At 48.5% G+C, this 20,818-nt stretch overlaps 1 protein-coding gene across 1 annotated transcript in view; it reads left to right on the forward strand.

Moving 5' to 3' along the window:
• The first annotated feature begins 1,143 nt into the window (after positions 1 to 1,143).
• LOC142573187 (uncharacterized) overlaps positions 1,144 to 20,818 on the forward strand; it is a 46,386-nt gene continuing 26,711 nt past the window's right edge. Inside the window, exon 1 of the mRNA XM_075682760.1 lies at positions 1,144 to 1,303. The gene's annotated coding sequence lies outside the window, so the exon portion shown is untranslated. The remainder of the gene's footprint in view (positions 1,304 to 20,818) is intronic.

Here is a 20,818-nt window from a genome sequence, read left to right on the forward strand (position 1 = left end):
TCTTGCGTGGGCCGCGATGTGGCGGAGGTGAGCGCCATCTGGACGTATTGCAAGGAGCCGGGCACACCGCTCCGTGGCCTCAAAGATATTGCGCGCTATGGCGAGTGGAAATGGTGGACACCGTGGTCGGTCTATGAATTATATAATTGCTGGAAAAGGGGTTTGTTTGAGTGTTCGCGCAACAGAATTGTTTTCTCGTATATTCAGATTACAATCCGACGATATCATGTCTGGAGTTTGTGTGCCGTAGTTTATGATTTTTACGTATTTTAGCTTGAGAAATTCATTTACAGCAGTAACTTCCTTGTGCCCCATGGAGGGCCTGGGTATGCGTGGTTCGACATTCTTTTTGTCGAAACGACGTCCGACGCTGGACGCCGGATTTTCTCTGACACGGTGCCCTTAACGCTGTCGCGTTGAGAACATATGGACGACCAGTGTCGGGGTAGGTGTGTCATATTTATTATGCAAGGAACAGCAGCTTCTGTTGCAAAGAGGACTTATTACTTTCCCGAACTTACTCGGATTACTGTTAAGGAGTGGTGCTCAGACTTGAGAAAAATACTTTTCCTTTGCAACAGTAATTCCGTAGTATGTTTTCAGGCGTTGGCCATACTTATCCCAAGCAGACGGTGAACCAGAAGTTTTCGCTGTCTTATAGAGCCACTTCTTTTTGTTTCTGAGTCTGCTGAGTCTCGTTAAACCACGGAGTAGTTTTATCATAGTGACAGCTATCGAAGGGGCTAGCTTTTGTATTAATCAAGACATCTACTTTTTGAAAAGAACCCAGTTTTCTTCTACAGAGCGACTGTAAAAAGCAGGCACTAGTACGCTGTCGAAAAAGCTAGTAAGCCCCGTGTGAATGGTGTTGTAGTTGGCTTTAATATAATCTCTAATGTTCTTTAATTCAGTTCCTGCAAAAGGCGTCGGAATAGCAAGGGCTACTTGCAATAATTTGTGGTCACTAAACCCATTCAAATAATCTACGTGTTAAGTGCTTCAGGTACTTCCAAGCCGCACTCTTCTCCTTTTCCACTGTTACGTCAAAGCCCTCGGTACGTTCCTGCATTCTAACCATCTGTAGAAACTAAACGCCATTATGAATAACCACTGTTTGGCGTCTCACGCGCTTAATGTGCGTTTTTAGTTTTATACGTCACTGCTCCCCATTCTTGAACTTTGCGTTCGCTCCGAATTAGTGAACGGTACGCGCCGCAGTTGTCGGACAGCAAGCACGGCCAGCAGGGGAAGTTCCACACCGCAACCGAGAGCGCCTGGACCAGGCAGAAGCTGACAGTGCGATGTAAGTGACACATGCTGCGCTACGGCGCTTTTTGTCCGAGAAGGAAAAAAAACTATGACAATACGTTTACTCTTTCAAGCGAACTCAAGCACCAGCTGCTTTGCACCTGCACTCTGCCCGCCGCGGCATAGCCCAGTGCCGATGGCGTGGCGCGCCGAGCATCACGGCCGCGGCGGTCGCATTTCGGTGGGAGCGAAGCGCGAAGAACAAAGGCTGCCGTGATTGCTTCGGGTTTTAGCTCATTTACTGCGGCAGCAGCATTTGCCCGCAGTGAAGAGCCACGTCTTATTTTCGGTTGCCTGCTCGAATAATTGGGTTCACCCACTACGAAGAACTGGAACACAGCGGTCGTAGGGCAGCTTGTACGAGGGAACAGTGCGCTCGTGCAAGAAGTGGGAATTTGAAGAAAGATGTATTTATTGTATTATTCAAAAGGTATATGCACTCTCTTGTGATTATACGAAAGAGTGTCTTCAGTTAGATAGATGTGTGATGTTCCTTGTGATGTACGTAACTTGCTTTTTTTTTTTTGACGAAGCAATGCATGTTGTTGTGGGCGGGGGGGGGGGGGGGTTCGAACTACGCATATGGACAGGCTTTAGCACTCTCAGGCTCCCCCTTTCTAAATAAGTTACATCTATTCATTTAAGATTCATAGCTTTCTGGAACATTTTATTCGCATACGTATGCGGGTTTGCTGTTATTTTTCTTTTGTAAAAGCAGTTATACATTTTGCTATTTAAATAAATTTGATTCAGATAATATCGGTGCATCATATTTATGCTTGTACATTTTGATCAAAGCAGTCAGGTTTCTGCTTCCATCATTCAGTGAGACAAAGTCCATCCAAGCACCTACCTGCTCAACCGTACTGAGATTTGAGTATGAGTTAATGAGTATTTAAGATTATTTTCCAATTTGAAGTCTCCCTAAACCATATCCTAAATTATATATTTTTTTTATTTTGTAAACCAATATTTAGGCCGCAGGTGAGGAGGTATGTGCTACGTTAGACGCTCCATGTTTTTCAGGCTCGATAATTTACCAACTCTGAGGCCAAAAGTGCTGATGTCACGAGCTAAATGACGCAGTGCCACTTACGAGATTTGAGCGATTACCTTTTCTCTGTACATTCGCAGTGCTACTGCGTAAAGCACTTCGAGGCTGTGAGTCCTGTGAACTACTGTGTAAACTAAGTGGCCTTGTCGCTGCGTCGCCGTTGTTGGCATCGACGTTGGCGATGCTTTCATTGTTGTTTTCCGCGAACCACTTTATTCTCGGCGCACCAGCTATTGCAGGTATGCGCCATGCTTTAAGCTTATCATTGTCATTGTCATGTATGCCTCGTTTGTGCCGCCGACGCCGTTTTCACGAGCATGACAACGAAGAATCGCACGGAATGACAGTGCCATCTTGTCACGAAAAATTTCTATGTGATACGCATAACTATAACGCGTCTTTCTTAAGAATCGAGGTGTTGACTCGGTGCTAGACAGAAACAAAACCAGCTGCAACTTAAGACACACAAGAACAGACTTCATAAAACGAAAATCAAGCAGTGAGGAGCAGCGTAGTTGAGTTGATTTCACAAAACTTCAACTCGCAAGAAGGGGTCACAGCATGCAAGTGCAAGTGCATGCAATACATTCCACAAGCTTAAACATGAACTTGTGGCTTAACGCCGATCTGCCAAATCTACAGTGTTAACCAGAGAGAGACTGGTAATAAAGAGTTGCGGCAGAAACCACTGGATGATTATCTAAGTCAACGGGGAGCATTTCTCCCTTGCACGAGGCGCAAAGCCCGAACAAACTCACGTCCTCCCGGAAAAACGCTCACTCGAGGACCACCACATGCGCGTGCCGCGAGATCCTGACGATCAGCACCAGAGGTGGTCGCAGACTCTACACGACGCACCGAATTCGTCTCCGATAAAGCACTTTTGAGGAAACGCGTCTGCGTCCCGCAAGCGGCCGCGCCGTTGTTTTGAGCAGTGCGCATGCCGCCGGCCCGCCGCTTGGCCTCCTGCCTCGCCGCTTCAGTACGCACCGCATACCTCTGTGGTTAGTCCCTGCTGAGCTTCTCTTCCGCTTCGTACTTTCAAGGGCCCGTATCTGCAAGTAGAGACCTGCATGCAACCTAGCGCAGCTAGAGCAACCGAGCAACGCCTATTTCTTCCGCGCGCACCCGTACTGGCGAGCGGAGCAAGGAGAGGAGGCACCCAGTCAGTAGCGGCGTGCGCGCATGGGAGAGCTGCCAGCGCGCAGGAGCGCATCAGCGACAACTCGGTGACCTTGGACGACCTCGCGTTTGACTCCGACTAGGCAAGGAAAAGAATTCACGCAGAAACTCCTCTGGGAGTTGTCTAAGTATGCGTAAGCATCGTACCACTTGCTCATCTCCACTCAGCCCGGTTTCATTATGAATGCTATGAAACTCGATCCAACCAATCAACCCTTAACGGTCAGTATCAACCTTATTGGGCTACATCCAACCCTTATCAATCCTTATCAGTTGTTATCAAACTTATCAGACTAGATCCAACCTTGTCATACCCTATCCGTCGGTATCAATCTTATAGAACTCGATCCAACCCTTATCAATCCTTAACGGTACTGAACCTTATCAGAATCGCTCAGACCATTTAAGCCCTTATCGCTTTCAGCACCTTATCCATCCCCGTCGAACCATTATCAAACATCGTGAGACTTATAAAACCGCTCATCACTCCTGGTCATTCTTATTAAGTCATTGACTGCTTATGTGTGTGTTGCGCGACGTGAGGCACATGAGCCCTCAGAGATCGGTGGCATTTCAGTCGCTGAAGGAGCGCCCCAACGGAAGGTGCATCCCGCGACCACCGAAACGCAACGGGAATGTGGCGTGATTGGCATTAAATTTTCGGAAAGTTGCAATTTTCCTTATGTTTACAAGTTTAGAATACTCGAAGTGAGCTCTACATGTGGCCCTAGAGATGGCTTTTATTTCAGCGCCGCCAAATCTTTCAACAAAGCCTTCATAGAAGCTGTTCTCCTTACATTAGTTTTGTACCGCCAGTACAGCACCTTCATATGGTCAAGATATGTTCACCTACCGCGAGAGTGGGTGTTTAGCCCAGGGGCTGAGACGGTTTCAAGCGTGGGGTCGTAGGTTTAAAAGTCGTCACCGCCAGCGTTTTAGAGCGCAGCTCATTCCTGTGTTGAGCGCAGTCGTCCCTCGGCGTCCTCGGCGTAACCAAGCGAACGAGCAAAACGAAAGATGAAAGAGTGAACGCGGAGCGCAGCGGGGGAAGAAAGACAGCGATAGAGAAGTGAGCGCGAGGGACAAAGCGGTGGAGGAGGGTATTGGGAGAGCGCGAGAAGGAAAGCGTAGTGCCACACAAGACGTCTTCTACGGCGACGATCGCTACCAGATGGCGCCAGAGTAGCGCGCGTCGTCTATTCACTGATGACGCCATCGATGAGGCACGCGGCGAGCGCGTTCACCGGTACCGTATGTGGAAACAAAGCGCCACATGAGCGGAGGCCTGTCTGCTGCGGCCGCTATGAAAGCCCGAGACACACCGTGCGATTTTGGGTGCGATCGGTCGTACGACCATTCGCATCGGCAGCCGCACTCAACAGGTTCTCAACCAAATCCGCCGCACGCGGCGCCGAATCGCACGCCGCGCATGCGACCAACTTGCTGAATGCGACTGCCGCATCGACGGACGACCGCAGCCAATGACAGCGCCGGTAGCGCGAACGTCACGGCCACGTGGTAGACCCGGCGAGGCAGGGCCGGCGAGCGAGCGCCTCGCCGCTCCGATCATGTCTGTTCTTTTTTTTTTTTTATCTCCCTGGTTGAAACGCGGGCCTCTTTCGCCGCTGACGGCGGCACATAAATCAGCTACAATTTGTTTCTGACACGAAATAACTTATAGAATAAAGTGGCCTCGAAAGAGTGCGTGTTATAAAACGTTGTGCGAAATAGTAAATCGTTGGCATGATTTCTAATCGGACGCGGTCAGCTGAGACGCGCCAGCAATCATCTATACGAAGCGGCTCGCCTGACTGGCGTGCTTACTCATCGCTACTAACGGCACCGAGAAAACTAATCGTATTTTCACTTAAGACAAACATAAATGTCTAGGCATTAATTGTGCTGACGAATTTAGGCGCTTTATTACGAGCTGCGGACACATGGGCAAGGGCCCTCGGCCTCGGATAGACGGCCGGCGAGCTAGGCCTACACCGTCTCCTAGCGATCGCAAGCTCGCCTGGCGTGTTCGTTCGCTTCCGTTGGCGCCAATGAAATCAAATGTGCTACAATTTAAGCGTGAATAACTGTGTACACGTTGGGCCGACTAACATAGGCACTTCGTTATACGAGCTGCAAGCGATCGTGTCACCAGTGCCGCCGGTGTCGGATTCCATGGCCGAGCGAGCTATGCCTGCCGGCTCCTAGCCATCGGCGACTGTCAACGGAGCCGTCCTGCTAATGCGGCCTTGCGGAAACACGTCTACAGTGCTCGCATTGACGTGTTTACATTGTCATCGTTTATTTCAAACAAGAGAGCTGTGCAAATACGTTTGCTTTCACTTTCTGTTCGAAGTTACGCAGCATTCCGAATTTCCACGCAGGGGAGCCGGTTCTGGGCGGAGCTACCCGCCGCTCGGTCATTCGTGCCATGTGCCCCGAATCGCCGCATGCGGCAAGCCGCACAGGACGCGCCGTACGACAGATCGCGCGGAAAATCGCACCATGTGTCTCGCGCACACGCGTCACGCACGCGCCGCCTCCCGCCTCGTGCCGCACTTCGCTCCGTTTGCAAGGTGCCACAGGGGAAATAATTGTCCGCGCCAGCCACACTTATTACAGCGTTCTCTTCCTAATATGCATAACATACATCGCGTAATGAAAATACGTATAGAGCTGCGCTCCAATTTCACATTAGGCAATATCGTAATCGTTGGTCATTGCCTCACCATGGCACATCGAATTGTGGAAGCAGCAGCAGAAGCAGCAGCAGGGCGAAAGTCGAAGAGGCAAAGTAAGCTTCGCTTTAATACGTTGGCGATGGTTATTCACATCGCGCAACACACATAGATGAGCGGATAAGGCTGATAAGGAGTAATAAGGGGTTATATGGGTCTCATCAGTGTTGATAATGGGTCAAGGTGTATAGATAAGGTGCTAAAGAGCGATAAGGGTTTATAATGTTAGGATCAGTACTAATAAGGTTAAAAAGCACCGATAAGTGTTGATAAAGATCGGATCATGTCCGATAGGGTTGAAATGGACAGATAAGGGTTCATAAGGATCAGATAAATTGCGATAACGTTAATATCCACCGATAAGGTTTGATAAAGCTTGGATGGAGTCTGATAAGTTTTATAACATCCGAATTGGGTTGATAAAGGGCGGATCTAGTCCATTAGGCTTTATAATGATTCATAAGGCTTGATGAAGGTTTACACTGGTCTCATAAAGTTTTATAACATTGATAATAATAACACCGGTCTGCGTGGAGATGAGTAAGTGGCAAAATGCTTACGCATACTTAGACAATTCACAGCGGAGTTTTTGCACGAAATTTTCTATACATTAGTTTCCTTATAGCGATTCGTCTGACGTGACGAACAAGTGGGTTTCCTCGTTGGGTAAGCATAAAAATGCCTACGCATTCAATATGTTTCCTTTTCCTGATGATAAGTCCTGACGGCGAAGGCAGAGCAGTGACGCTCACTCAAAAATGGCGAAACCCTGCTGCAATGAAAACTCCGTCCCGCTTCCTCATTACCGGGAAAGACGCCTCAGGTTATCGGTATAGCGCGTTGCCTCCGGGTGGAGGCGAGCCCGGGTCCATGCGCCCGTCAAACCAGTATTCCGCATCTGAGCAGGAGGAGCAGGAAAAACATTTTATTGATGAAGGAAACAAATGGCGGAAGGTAGCGGTGCAGGGTGGGTCCCTATTCCAAGAGTCCAGTGGCCATCGCGACCCGCCCAGCTTGATCCAGGAGACCCTTCTGGGCCTCGAGGTCAGCAAGAGCGAGGATGGCCTCCCAGGGCTCCCTTAGTAAGGTGAGTACCAAAGGTGAATTAATGGCATGAGGTCTTTTGGCGCACTCCCATGTTACGTGAGGCAATGAAGCCCATGACACGCACCACGGGCAAAAGTTAGTGTACGAGGTTGAGTTCATTTTACGGTATCTACTTAAATGTTGGTAGGGATGCGTCTGTGCTTTTCTATATTTCTGCGCCTCCTCTACATTGAGTAGTTTGTGTGGTGGGGCGTACAGTTGCCGGGTACTTCGCTGGTGCTCCAGTATATCGCGGACCAGTAGGCAATCGTCTTTTTCATCGTTGTGCGTGTCTCCAGCTCGGTTAGTAAAGCCTCGAGCTAGAGTGTGTGCCCGTTCGTTTCCCGAGATACCCTCGTGGCCAGGACAGCATAAAATTGCGTGATCTTCTTTCAATGTGTCCCCTATGATCTCAAGGGCGACTTGTGGTATCTTACCTTGTAGATACATTCTGCATGCCACTTGTGAGTCGGACATTATTAAAGCTGAGCTGTTTTGCTTTTCCTTGTAGGCGATAGCGAGAGCAATCGCCGTTGCTTCCGCTGTAGCAGCGCACCTAGTACGTATCGAGGCTGATGTGTGAAGCGTTCCGTGGCGTGTGGGTTGAACCGCCACTATTACATGTCCTTTGCCAAATCTAGCTGTATCAGTATACATTACGTCTCGATTACTGCTGAAGGTTTTCTGAAGCTGTTTAGCTCTCGCTTGTCTTCTCGCTGTGTGATAATTTTTGTTCATGTTGCGTGGGATACGGGAGACCACTATGCGCTCGGGTATTGGATCCGGCATTGTGGTCGTTTGTTCCTGGGAGTATTGCGGTCGCAATTGGTAGCCTAAACGCGACAGAACGTTTCTACTTGTGCTTGTGAGGCGCAGTCGTTCTCTTTGTGTCACAAGAACGGCTGCTCTTAACTCTTCAAATGTGTTGTATATGCCTAGAGCTTGCACCCTCTCGTTTGCCGCATTCGTAGGAAGCCCACGTGCTGCCTTATACGCGCCACGTGTTAGTAGGTCGATTTCTTTGATTTCCGACGGGGTTAGCTCTTGATGTGATAGCCCGTATGTTATTTTGCTAAGAATAAAAACCTGGACTAGTGTTATGGTTTCGTTTTCGTGGAGCCCTTTACCTTTATTTGTAATTCTGCTTGTTAGTCTTGCGATGCTCCTCGTGCTTGACTTTAGAGTCGCAATGGTGTGAGTGGCTCTTTTGTTGCTTTGTAACCATAGTCCTAATATTCTGATCATATTTCCATCTGGTAACGCCTGGTCACCAAAAGTTAGGTGGATGCGCGGTTTGTTTCTGTAGTTACGCCCGTGGATCCGGATAAACTCAGATTTTTCCGGAGCGCATTGCATACCGTTTTGTTCTGCGAAGTCCTTCACCGAGTCGATAGCCTCTTGGATGGTTTGTTCTTTTTGCCCTAACGAGCCTTTGCAGGCACATAAGGTGATGTCGTCTGCGTAAAACGCGAAGTTGAGGTCGTTAATTTTCTGTAGTAGTTGTGCCAAGCGGTTCACTGCGACATTAAATAGAAGTGGCGAGAGGATGGCACCCTGTGGTGTGCCTCTGTTAGGCATTGGGAGCTTGGAAGATCGAATATTTTCTATACCTATTGGGGCTTTGCGTTCAGTAAGAAAAGAGCGGATGTAATTGTGGATCTTAATTCCACAGACTATTCTTTCGAGCTCTTCAAGTATGAGGGTGTGGGAGTTCGTGTCAAAAGCGCTTTTTAAGTCAAGCGCTCCTATGATGTTCTCTCCCCCTGTAGAGATATATTGCAGCACGTCATCTCGTAGCCTGACGAATATGTCTTGTGTAGAAAGATGTTGTCTGAATCCGTACATGTTGTGCGAGGGAAGTTCCTGCCCTTCGATATCGTTGGTCAGCCTGATATGGAAGGACCTTTTCGAAAAGTTTGCCTAAGCAGAAGGTCAGGGATACTGGCCTGAGATTCTGCAATGTTCTTGCTTTCCCCGATCTAGGTATTAAGATGATGGTCGCTTCTTTCCATTGATTAGGAAGTTCTCACGTTTCCCAGATTTTCTCATTGAAGTACCGGGTTATTCGTTCTAGTTTCTGATCACTCATATTTCTTAACATAGCATTCGTGATGCCGTCCTCGCCTGGGGCTGAGTTACGTTTTAATGCTAGAGCGGTGGCATATATTTCTTGTCTCGTTATGGGTGCATCAAGCTTGAGATTGTCCATCCCTTTGTACTCTCTCTTATCGATGTTATCCCCTCCTGCTCCGATGTATCTGTCTGCCAGGGTTTGGAGCAATGATGCGTCATCCCCCTTAAATTCTCCTACCAATGTGCGTACTGCTCTAGTAGTGACTGTTTTTCTATTGTATGGGTCAAGCATGCTCCGCAAAATTGCGCATGTCCTGGTTGAGAGCGTTCCGCGTAACGAGTCACAAAATTGTGTCCAGTTGTTCGCTTGTAGTTACCTAGCATACTCATTTGCTTGTTCTGTCAGTTGTTCTATTCTAGCTCTGAGCTTTCTGTTTAAGCGCTGTCTCTTCCATCGTTTAGTAAGATTTCGCCTGCCTTCCCACGTATAGACGAGGTGAGGATCCACTACCGGTGTTTTTTTAGCTTAGCGCGACGTGCTTTGTGTTTGGTATGCCTGCGTCATTTCGTCTACCCATTCTTCTATTGTATCTATCGGATGCTGAGGGGTAGGGTAATGTCTATATGCAGTCTAGTCTGTAAGTTTCGCGTTTCTGAAAGGCTTTCTCAATTTGGGAGTCGTAGTGGAGTAACTAATAATCACTTCCCAGATTTTCATCCAGGTTCTTCCACTGTCCCTCTTTAACGTTAAATGTGAAGGTGAGGTCTGGGTACGTGTCTCGCAGACGCTATTTCCAAGTCTCGTGGGGGCGAGGGGTAAGGTCTCTAGTTGCATGTGATATTTCCCTACTGCTTCTACTAGGTTTCTGCCCTTTTTTGTATTTGTCCTATAACTCCAATTGGTGCGGGGAGCATTAAAATTCCCCACTAAAATAAACCTATCTTTTTTTCCAGATGTCCAAGTGCCCATTCAAGCATCTCCGAAAACGCAGTCTGCCGTTCTTTCGGTGGGCTGTACACGTTGCCGATAAACGTTTTGGTTTTACTCCTTTTTGTAGTATGTAATTCGATCAATTGGTGATCCGTTAAGCATTGGGGATAGTAGTGGTCACTGGCCGCGACATTCTTGTGCACCAGCGTCGCCACTCTAGGATACATGGGATTTTGAAAGGTGTAGTAGTCTCTAAGCTTAACTACTCCCTTTCCAACTTCCTGAAGACAGATGACGTCCGGCTGAGTGATGGCGGCGTCTAAATATGCTTGTAGCGCTGCCGCTCGTTTCTGAAAAGAGCGGCAGTTTCATTGCCATATATCAGCGGTGTCCGTGGCTCGGGTTGTTTTGCTGGCCATGGTTAGCTACGATTTCTGTATCCGTCGAATCGGAAACAGCCCCGTTTTTTACCTTTCTCGCCGTCGGTGTTCCGGGGTTACTGCTGGCTCTTTTACGTGACGTTTGCTGCAGTTTAGACATTTGTTTGTAGACATAAACTTTGTGGTTCTGCACCTCAGTAAATAATTGCTGTTGAAACGTTTGCAGAGCCTGAATTTGTTCTACTATTTGATTTATCATTCTTTCAATGTTGCTAATTGTTGTTTGTTGGGCGACAGGTTTATCCCCTTGTGCTCGTTTAGCTTGCCCAGTTTTGGGATTCTGAAACTGTGCCTTCAGCGTCGCCATCTCGATTTTAAGTTCTTCTACTGTTTGTTTAAGCTGACGATTTTCAGAAAGGATTCTTTGGTACTCAGGTTGGCGGTTATTGGAGCCCCTTTTCGTGCCATCCCCGCCCAGTTCACCTTATGTTGGGTCGAGCCTCCCATTGCCACTGAAGTCCTGGATGGGGTAGGGAATCGGGAGGACATTCGGTGGTGTCGGGAGGCGGAGTGGTCAGATAGCCCTTGCTCTCGATTCTTCCGTCTTTCTTGTGATCTTGATTTTCGAATTTGCGGTTGCAACGTTGGGATGTCCTCTTGAGTCCGCAGTGGAGGCCAGTCGTCATCGTCCGTATCGTCTGTGTCAGACCATTTCCGTTTTGGTGACGATGACTTGGTCATCTTGCCCGGCGTTTTGCCAGCCATCCGGTTTGATAATTTTGGCTGCTGTCGCTGTGGTGGCAGTTTGAAACGACGTTTACATCCCTTGGATCTCGTGAGATGATTTTCTACGCAGGTGGCGCAAACTGGGTTGCAGTCGTGGTCTGGTTGGGGCTCCCTAGTACCGCAGTTGTGACATACCGACAGGTGGGGGTTAGGGCAGACGTCCATTCTGTGGCCCGTCTGCTTGCAAGTCTTGCAAAATTGTATGGTATTCTTGTATGGGAAGCAGGGAAGCTCCCCTCCCATGTAATAGACGTATCGCGGTATGATGGGGCCAAAGACGGTAATTACCGCTGTTTTCGTTTCACCCAACATCCTAGCTCTTAGTATATCGACGCCTTGCCTACGAACACGTAGGTTGACTAGCAGGGTTTCAGGGCTTGTGTGTGGAGCGATGCCATGTATCACTCCCTTGTGTCGTCGCCTACTGCTGCGTACGCACTCACTGCGTGCAGGCGACCGTTTAAGGTGAGGCCTGTAATTCTTCTTGCAATATCCGCCACCTCTTCGGTAGGGGTTGAGATAATAAAAATATTTGATCCTTGTTTCAATCTCAGCAGGAACTGGTTTCCATTCACTTTTCCTTGGCAGGCGTTTATAACTGCTTCTGCGATCTGGGACGCCGTGATCTCCCTGATTGGGAGACCTTGGTGAGGGCGCACGAACACATTAAAGTCGTCCTTAGGCAGTGGTGGAAGCCGCCTTGTCTTGGATTTCTTTCTTCGCTAGCTGTACCGGGGGCTTTGATGATGGTCCTGATGATTCGTAGCCACCCTCGTGGAAAATGGCTTTTTTTGCCCGCTCGTGCGTGCGCCTTTTGGCGCACAGTCAAAACCGTTTGCCAATCTCAGTCGTCGTCTTGGCGTCCATGGGGTCCGCCAGTTTCTTCGGTACTCTGGAGGACGATGCAATCCTCATTAACGGTTTCTTGGTATTCCATCTCATCTCGGTCCAAGTCCGAGGAGGTGAGTTGCGCGTTGGGTGTTTTCTCGGGCACCCGCCGTGGTTGCTCAGTGGCTATGGTGTTGGGCTGCTGAGCACGAGGTCGCGGGATCGAATCCCGGCCACGGCGGCCGCATTTCGATGGGGGCGAAATGCGAAAACACCCGTGTGCTTAGATTTAGGTGCACGTTAAAGAACCCCAGGTGGTCAAAAATTTCCGGAGTCCTCCACTACGGCGTGCCTCATAATCAGAAAGTGGTTTTGGCACGTAAAACCCCAAATATTATGTGTTTTCTCGGGGCCTGCTGCCTCGTTAAACGTTGTCGTCGCCGTTCTCGGCGCTTCCGTAGCTAGAGTCGTAGCGTCACTGGAAAAAATTTCAGAGTACCGCATTCGTTTTCCCCGCGCCGCCGACGCGTTAATTGGCCCAACCGTACCACGTGACTTTGGGGTGCCATATACCTTCCAAGCACCGGGCGGGCCTGCTGAGTTAGAGCGCAGGCAGCGCAGGTTCCCTACGTATTTTGTGTTCCGATTGTCGCGCTCGCATTTGACTGCAAGGAATTCATGCCTGGCTGCTGCGCCTTCGGATGCAGCAACCAAACTGAGTCTGGAAAGACTTTCTTCTAGATTCCGACCGGGAAAAATGACCGATAGCGTCGTCCTGCGTGGTTAAACAGAATCGGCCGGGAGAACTTCAAGCCTACAAAAAACACCCGCGTCTGCGAGGTATAAGTACACCTTGCTTGTGCTTTTTGGCACTGTTTTAAAAGATATTTAAGCGAAGTGCACGTGGTGTTAGCGACGCTACGAAAATAGGAGTTCATTGCGGCGATCGTTCGCTTCTTGCAGGCTTGACGCGGGTACACGTGTACGCGTTTGTTGCTCAACACACGCGGTTATTCCGTGCTCGTGGCACGCGAAGGCACACATGTCGCGCGAGAATTCCGCGTCCTCACGTGCACCAGGTACTCGCATGATTTCTCCGCGCACATGAGCGCGCTCTCGCCTCGAGTCGCTCGACCCATATGGCACTTAATTGTTTTTCGCAGATCGTGACGGTCGCAGTCAATAAAAACAGGGTCAATACGAGGCCCATGATACTTCCTTTTTTCCACTTATCCTTAGCCCATTTACACATACGCATTTCGAGCTTGAGACCAAAGGCCAGGTGATATTCGCAACACATGCTTCAAATTTTGAGCTTGTAAGCCGAGCACATGCAATGAACTGAAGTCAGCATACATATCATGTTTTATGTTGAAATGCTACGGTGCATACCCAAATAATGTTGTGCTTGATGCATAACGAGAAATACAAAAGAACAGAATACCCAGTAGCTTTAGTTTCACTCTGTCATTACGCATGTTACACAAACCGCTCTAAAAGCACAAGAATTTTATACATCGCCTATGTAACTTAGAAAAAAAAAAGTGCTGCGTCACCAGCGGGCGTTCCTGCCCCCCCCCCTTTTTTTTACACAGGCAGCAAATCATGGCAGTCGAAGAAAACAGTCATAAATAAGTCGAGAAGAGTAGCCGCTCATGGGAATGCACTAGACAGCTGCGTTCGTAAATCGCAATGTAGCAAACTCTCGCTCATTATCAGTGTACAGAAGTACATATACGTTGCTGTAATTACGCAAATGGCTCATATTGGCCTTCCACAAAATTTAGTGCGCCAAATGGTAATCGAAGTTGGTTTTTACGCCTGCTGTGCACAGATCGTCTTACGATCACGGCGCAAACACCGGTGCGCACACGCCAGTCGCAGTGTGTCGTGCGTATACGGTGGACGAAGTCGCCCGGCAGAATCGAGGACGCGCGGTATCCGTTTACAAACTAAATTAAATGTATCCGATTTAGCTTGTGAAATTATACAATGAACGTACGTGCCTGTGACACTGTCAGGTGTTAGTTTCGTCCTGCTTGGAAACATTCAGTAGAAGTCGACGGCGATCCACGATGTTCCTGCCCAAAAGCACAAGCTTGCCTCATTCCGGCTCAAAGTGACGAAATGTTTCCTTCGTAGCTCGCTCCGCGGAAGGGGGAAAAAAACGCGTGCATAAGCTCCCGATAGAGCGCTAAGCTGCTGCCCACAATTGTAGCACAATTCCAGCAGTAAGCACGATCGGCGTGCAAAACAACCACCGGCTGCATTACGTCGCACAAGATAACATTTTATTATCGTTCCTAGCCACTATTACCTCTGGGCACAAAGTATTTGTACTTCAGTAAACACTCAACCCGATGTGTCACCGAATATCAAGCTCTTCCAACACGGCGGCCTTCCCGCGACGCAGCCGGCTTGGAAGGTATATGGCGGCGGCCGCTCAGTGTTGCCAGTCAAATCCCCGACCTTTGCGGTACTCTGAAATTTTTTCCAGTGACTCTATACACCAGAACACCGTGAATTCAAAGCGCGCCGCCATATTGATGAGCGCTGGTCGCGCCATCTATTCTAAGCGCCGCGAAGTAGCACGTCTGGGCTGTCACGCCGGGAGATGCGACCCGGCGCAAAAGCGAAACTTGGGCTTTTTAGCTGGGCGGAAGGCGTGTTTCGCGTTTTTTCTAACCTGTCATTTTCGCTGTCTCGATCTAATCAAACTTCAAGACCTCATGCAAGTCCGCAATGGCCACACTGAGTGCTGTGCAGACTGCAGAAGCGAATACATCGGGCAAGTACGCTATTAAGTTTGTACAAACTGCGCGCTATATGCTAGAACACGTGTGAGCTGTAATATCTCCGCATTTTTTACTCGTAACCTGCGAAGGAATATACAGCACTGTGTTGGTGCCATATATTATTACAACACGCAGAACATTGTCCTCTGCACTTTCAGTTTGGTCTTGTTTGTCATGGTCACTACTGGGTTGGCCGCGTTTGGCAACCAACTGGCGAGGTCGTTTGACTGGGCTTATAGACCAGAACACGATAGCCTCGCACCCAGACTAACCGAACGCATACTCTCGCACCCGGGTTGCCCGGTCGACCGGCGCCATCTTGTACTGGGCGGCCAAAGTGTGTTCGCCGGCGACCGGCACACATGGCAAGCGTCAGCTCTAGGACTCCAAAGTGCGGAAATGTGCCCGTTCACGCGGATCCAAAGTACAAGAAGTCATCTGGGCATCACTGCGTCGTGTTTTGATGCCAAATCAACCAGCGCAAAAGGAGCAGGTTGCTTAGCGCTGTTTGCGAAGAGCACAACACACGTAGGGAATCGTTCCGGTGCGGTGTTTTCAGCCTGCACCGATTTCCATCCGCAACGAAGAATGCCAAGCTGCACCACCGGTGGATAGCTGCAGTAAATAGGAAGAACTCCCAACCCATTGAAAATGCACGAGTGAGTATTCGACCTCTGTATATTTTGGTGCCACGTTCGACTTTGCGCACTACGAACGTAATATGTGTAACACGCAGGTTTGCTCCGAGCACTTTCTGTACAACAAGCATACAGAGCAGAATTCCGTGCCGGTGCTTCGCCTTGGCTATAACAAAAAGACAAGCCTTTTCGTGTCTTCAGTCATGCAGAGCTCCCGACGGTTAAGCGGAACAGTTGAGTTTGCGGTTAGCGATACTTGCAGCTGGTGCACGGCATGACCATTAAGCGTGAACGACAAGTTGTAGGCAATAGAATGTTGCCCTGCTGGTGAGCGTTATTGCTAATGAAAGTAAACCGAAGTCTGCTCGTCACGTAGCATGCGTCCACAAAAACGTAAACGACGATTGCTCGTCGCCGAAGGTGTTCGTGCAGCGCGCCTGTCCTTACGAGCCTGTCTTTTCGGTGTTACAGGTGTCATTCCTAACGAATTCATTTGAGCTTCCTGAGCTCTAAACTGCGTGCGGGCTGTGATGCGGGGTAAAGCGCAAGATTTTCCGTTCATATAGCGAGGAAAATAAGGTGGTTAGTTATTGTTGTATTCTGTAACAAAATTTTGCTCGTTCTCGCCATTTTTTTTTACTGTTTTCTTTTCTAAGGGAGCGCCAACACTGCGATATGGCCTCGCACAGACGAAACAGGTCTGATACCAGGTAGCTGCAGTTGGTGGGGCTAATTTAATGCAGATGTGGTTGTTGTATTGTACAAAGGGGTCCCTGATGATGCAGCTTTAAGTAGGAATGGTAATTTTATGTGCCCTGCCATGGTTTTTGCAGCAGCTGTACAACACCTGCATATGTCATGCTCACCCTGTTATACGGGCTTTGACTGCACATGTAGTAGAGCATTATAACTACTGTAGTTCCTCATTTTCCATTGAGTGCAGGTTTAGCTTCATATGCTGCTTGTTCGAGTGCTGTAGGCTTGTGTTCTGAATGTTGTACTCTTAAGTGGGTGCACGATACCATTGGCCTGGTGTATTTTTCATTTTGAGAGGACTTCATATCTTCACAACAGTGATGGCATGGGAAAGAACTACAGCCGTTCTTACTATAACATATATTTTGTTTTCATTGTGCAGGTGGTGTAGGGCAGGCGTCTGCTAATCAGGCAGTCTATAAGCCCTGTCATACGACCTCGCCGGTTGGTTGCCAAACGCGGCCAACCCAGCAGTGACCATGACAAACAAGACCAAACTGAAAGTGCAGAGGAAATTGTTCTGCGTGCTTTAATATATGGCACCAGCACAGTGCTGTATATTTCTTCACAGGTTACGTGCCTAAAATGCGGAGATATTACAGCTCACACGTGTTCTAGCATATAGCGCGCGGTTTGTACAAACGTAATAGCGTACTTGCCCGATGTATTCGCTTCTGCAGCCTGCACAGCACTCAGTGTGGCCATTGCGGACTTCACAAGGTGTTGAAGTTTGATTGGATCGAGACAGCGAAAATGGCAGGTTAGAAAAAACGCGACACACGCCTTCCGCCCAGCTGAAAAGCCCAAGTTTCGCTTTTGCGCCGGGTCGCATCTCCCGGCGTGGCAGCCCAGACCTGCTACTTCGCGGCGCTTGGGATAGATGGCGCGACCAGCGCTCATCAATATGGCGGCGCGCTTTGAATTCACGGTGTTCTGGTGTATAGCCTGCCTGATTAGCAGACGCCTGCCCTTCACCACCTGCACATTGAAAACAAAATATGTTACAGTAATAAGGGCTGTAGTTCTTTCCCATGCGATCACTGTTGCGAAGATATAAAGTCCTCTCAAAATGAAATAGAAAATACACCAGGACAATTGTATCGTGCAATTTTTCGTACAACATTCAGAACACAAGCCTACAGCACTCGAACAATCAGCATATATGATGCTAAACCTGCACTCATTGGAAAATGAGGAACTACAGCAGTTATAATGTTAAACTACGTGTGCAGTCAACGCCCCTATAACAGTGTGAACATGACAGCTGCAGGTGTTGTACAGTTGTTGCACAAAGCATGACAGGGCACATAAAATTACCATACCTACTTAAAGCTGCATCATCAGGGACCCCTTTGGTACAAGACAACAACCGCACCTGCATTCCAAGAAATTAGCCCCAAATTCAATGCAAATGCAAATTCACGCATTGCAAATTCCACCCAGACTAACCGAACGCATACTCTCGCACCTCTCGAACGCATACTCTCGTTAGTCTGGTCCGTACGCGTCGAAACGCGGCATGATCTCGGGGAATAGCTCCTCCCTGCTATCGCGCGCTTGGGTTGCCTCGCGTCGGCGCGCCTGGCTACGCAGCTACGGCGCGGAACGTTGAACTCTTATTAGTGAAGCAGATTTATGCCATGCAAGAAAGTGCTTCTGCTTTCCTTTTTGTGCTGATCGAACATATATAAAAATACAATATTTACGTTTATAGATATCGAAGCATTTTGAAGAACTATCCACAACAAAGTACGAAGCGGCGTCTGCCACGGCGTCTCTGAGTGAGCCCAGTCGCGCGTCTTTGTGCATGCAAACCGCTATGCCTCGCGATGGGCTAGCCGCTCGGACGCGAGCTTGCGCGCGTCGGCAAGCGTACGTGTGGTTCTCGGCTTTAGAGGGCAATCTCTTTTGTACTCTACATGCCATAAGTACAGCGCTTCCTCCAACATGGGAACTGTCGGTCTGGAATTTGTCCAACTGTCGCTCTTATAGCTTCGAGCAGCGTTTTCGTTACTTGTTTCAACCCAGCCTTTTAAAGCGAATAGTTTTCTTTGGCTCTTTCGCCCATTTACGTGGTTGAACTTTCATCGCCGATACAGAGGCGCGAAGCAGTTGAAGGCCGCGTTTGTAATTAAGTTAAATTAGGAAACCTTCAATGCAAACACAGTCCTCACGAACTTAAGAGTTCTAGATATGACATTTCCAATGGTGAAATAAATATTTCGTCAAATTTCATTTCATATGGCTGTGGCGGAGGTTGCGAAAATAGACAACAGGTGCCAGTGCGAAAGTAGAACGCAGTTCTGTTTTCCTAACATCGTCTCTTGTAAGCGAGTTGTGCATGCAAGTGAATAGCCGGGCCTGCTGTCACGTGCTGTCGCGCGATACGTTTTCGTCGTCGGAAGGTTTCGATGCATCGCTCAGGAAGGATCTCCCGCCGCCCTCTGTGCCGGCTGCAGGAGAGGACTGCTACAGGGTTAGCGGTTCTGTGCTCTGCGTAATTACGCAGTGAAACAACAACAAACGCTATGTCTTCACTGTAACAAATATTGCCCGCGAAGCGCGTCATTCTTTTTATAAAACAAATGGCTTTCTAGAAGCGTTCGGCTAACCGCCTACCTTGACAATTATCGTCGATGGTTCCCGCACAATATTTAACACAAGCAAATTCTATGCACGGATTTATATTGTTCGGCAGTAGCACTATTCCTCTAATATCTCGCATTGTACTGTTACACAATCATTGAAACTAAGAACTTAAAAATAATCGTGCACGGGGAGTGTTACTGTCCGTCTTGATGTTGCAACGCACTTACTGAAAAGCGTCGAGATTTATTTATTTATTTTTAATAGTCTCTTAACTCAATATAACAGAGATATGGACTACTATTTCGTTCCAGTGACGTCAGCGCCAAACACTTGTTTGATAAATAACAGTGTGCTCATCGCGTGACATGGCGTCAGCCACATCAAGGCGTGCTGGCAGATCGCTATCGCTTTTGCACGCCCAAAGTACCACAACCTTTAAATGGGACAGATCCCAGATTTTTAGCGTAGTACAGAAGGAATAATAACGTCCTTTTCTTTCTGGCAACGATTCACTGGTGGCGCCGACAGTAAATACGCTCGAACCTCTTTATAACGAAACGGGATATAACAAAATACTGGATGTAACGAAGTAAGCTAAACTCCCTTTCAATTTCCCATAGAGATTCATGTATTTAAATTTTAACGAAATAAAGTTGTCCTCCCAAAGAATATAATGAACTCGATTCGTCTGCGAAACAACAACGAAAAGGAACTACCATTGCGCGCCTTGTGCATCGCGGCGCTCGTTCGCCGCGGCAGTTAAAAACGTCCGCGTCCCTTCGTCGAATGCGTCGTCGAGGGGCAGGCGCAGCTGGGCGTGGCCTCCGAGTTCGCACAGGCATCAGTGCAAACTCGGAGGCCACGAGCCGCCTGAGCCACGCCGGCGCGGCGAAGTTCGCTTGTGTACTCGATCGCACAGAGGAGGAGTAGCGGGCGATCGAGGAGACATTGTAGCGGGCGATCAGACGGGAAATCCGGTGTGCACATGCATTGACATTTTTCTTTAGCCGGGGCGGTAGATTAGCGGTTAAGCTGTTGATCTGCTAAGCTCTAGGACGCGGGTTCGATTTTCGGCTGCGGCAGCAGCATTTCGAAGGCGGCGAAATGCAAAAAACACCCGTGTACTTAGGTATAGGTGCACGTTAAAGAACTCCGGGAGGTCGAAATTGATCCGGTCCGCACTTCGGTGTGCCTGGTAATCACATCGTGGTTCTGGCACGTAATACGCCAGAATATAAATGCAATGTTTGCTTCTGATCTACATAAAGATCATTACAATAAAAACATAGCGATAAAAAAGCTTAAGGTTGTATTTGGTGAACAGCAAGCAGAATCAGATGCAATATAAGTTATTCATGACGTAATAGTCCTCGGAAACCGCCAAGGTGGAGAGAAGTCATAAGGGGAAAATGAGACATCCAGCCAATCGTAGCAATTGCTACAAAGGAAACCCACACGGGTTCCTCGAAAGAAAAGCCTCGCATTTGAATAAAAACTCGTCCTGGCCTAAGATTCGAACCCGGGACCACCGCCTTTCCGGGGCAACCGCTGTACCATCTGAGCTAACTAGGCGGCTAGCAGATGGCAGGGCGAAATCGAACTTGTCAACAACTCGAAGCAAAGGCAAGAGTTTTGACGTAATAGCTCTTCGGAAACCCGCAAGGTGTAGAGAAGTAA

This window comes from Dermacentor variabilis, chromosome 2, assembly GCF_050947875.1.
Source record: "Dermacentor variabilis isolate Ectoservices chromosome 2, ASM5094787v1, whole genome shotgun sequence".
Lineage (NCBI taxonomy): Eukaryota > Metazoa > Arthropoda > Arachnida > Ixodida > Ixodidae > Dermacentor > Dermacentor variabilis.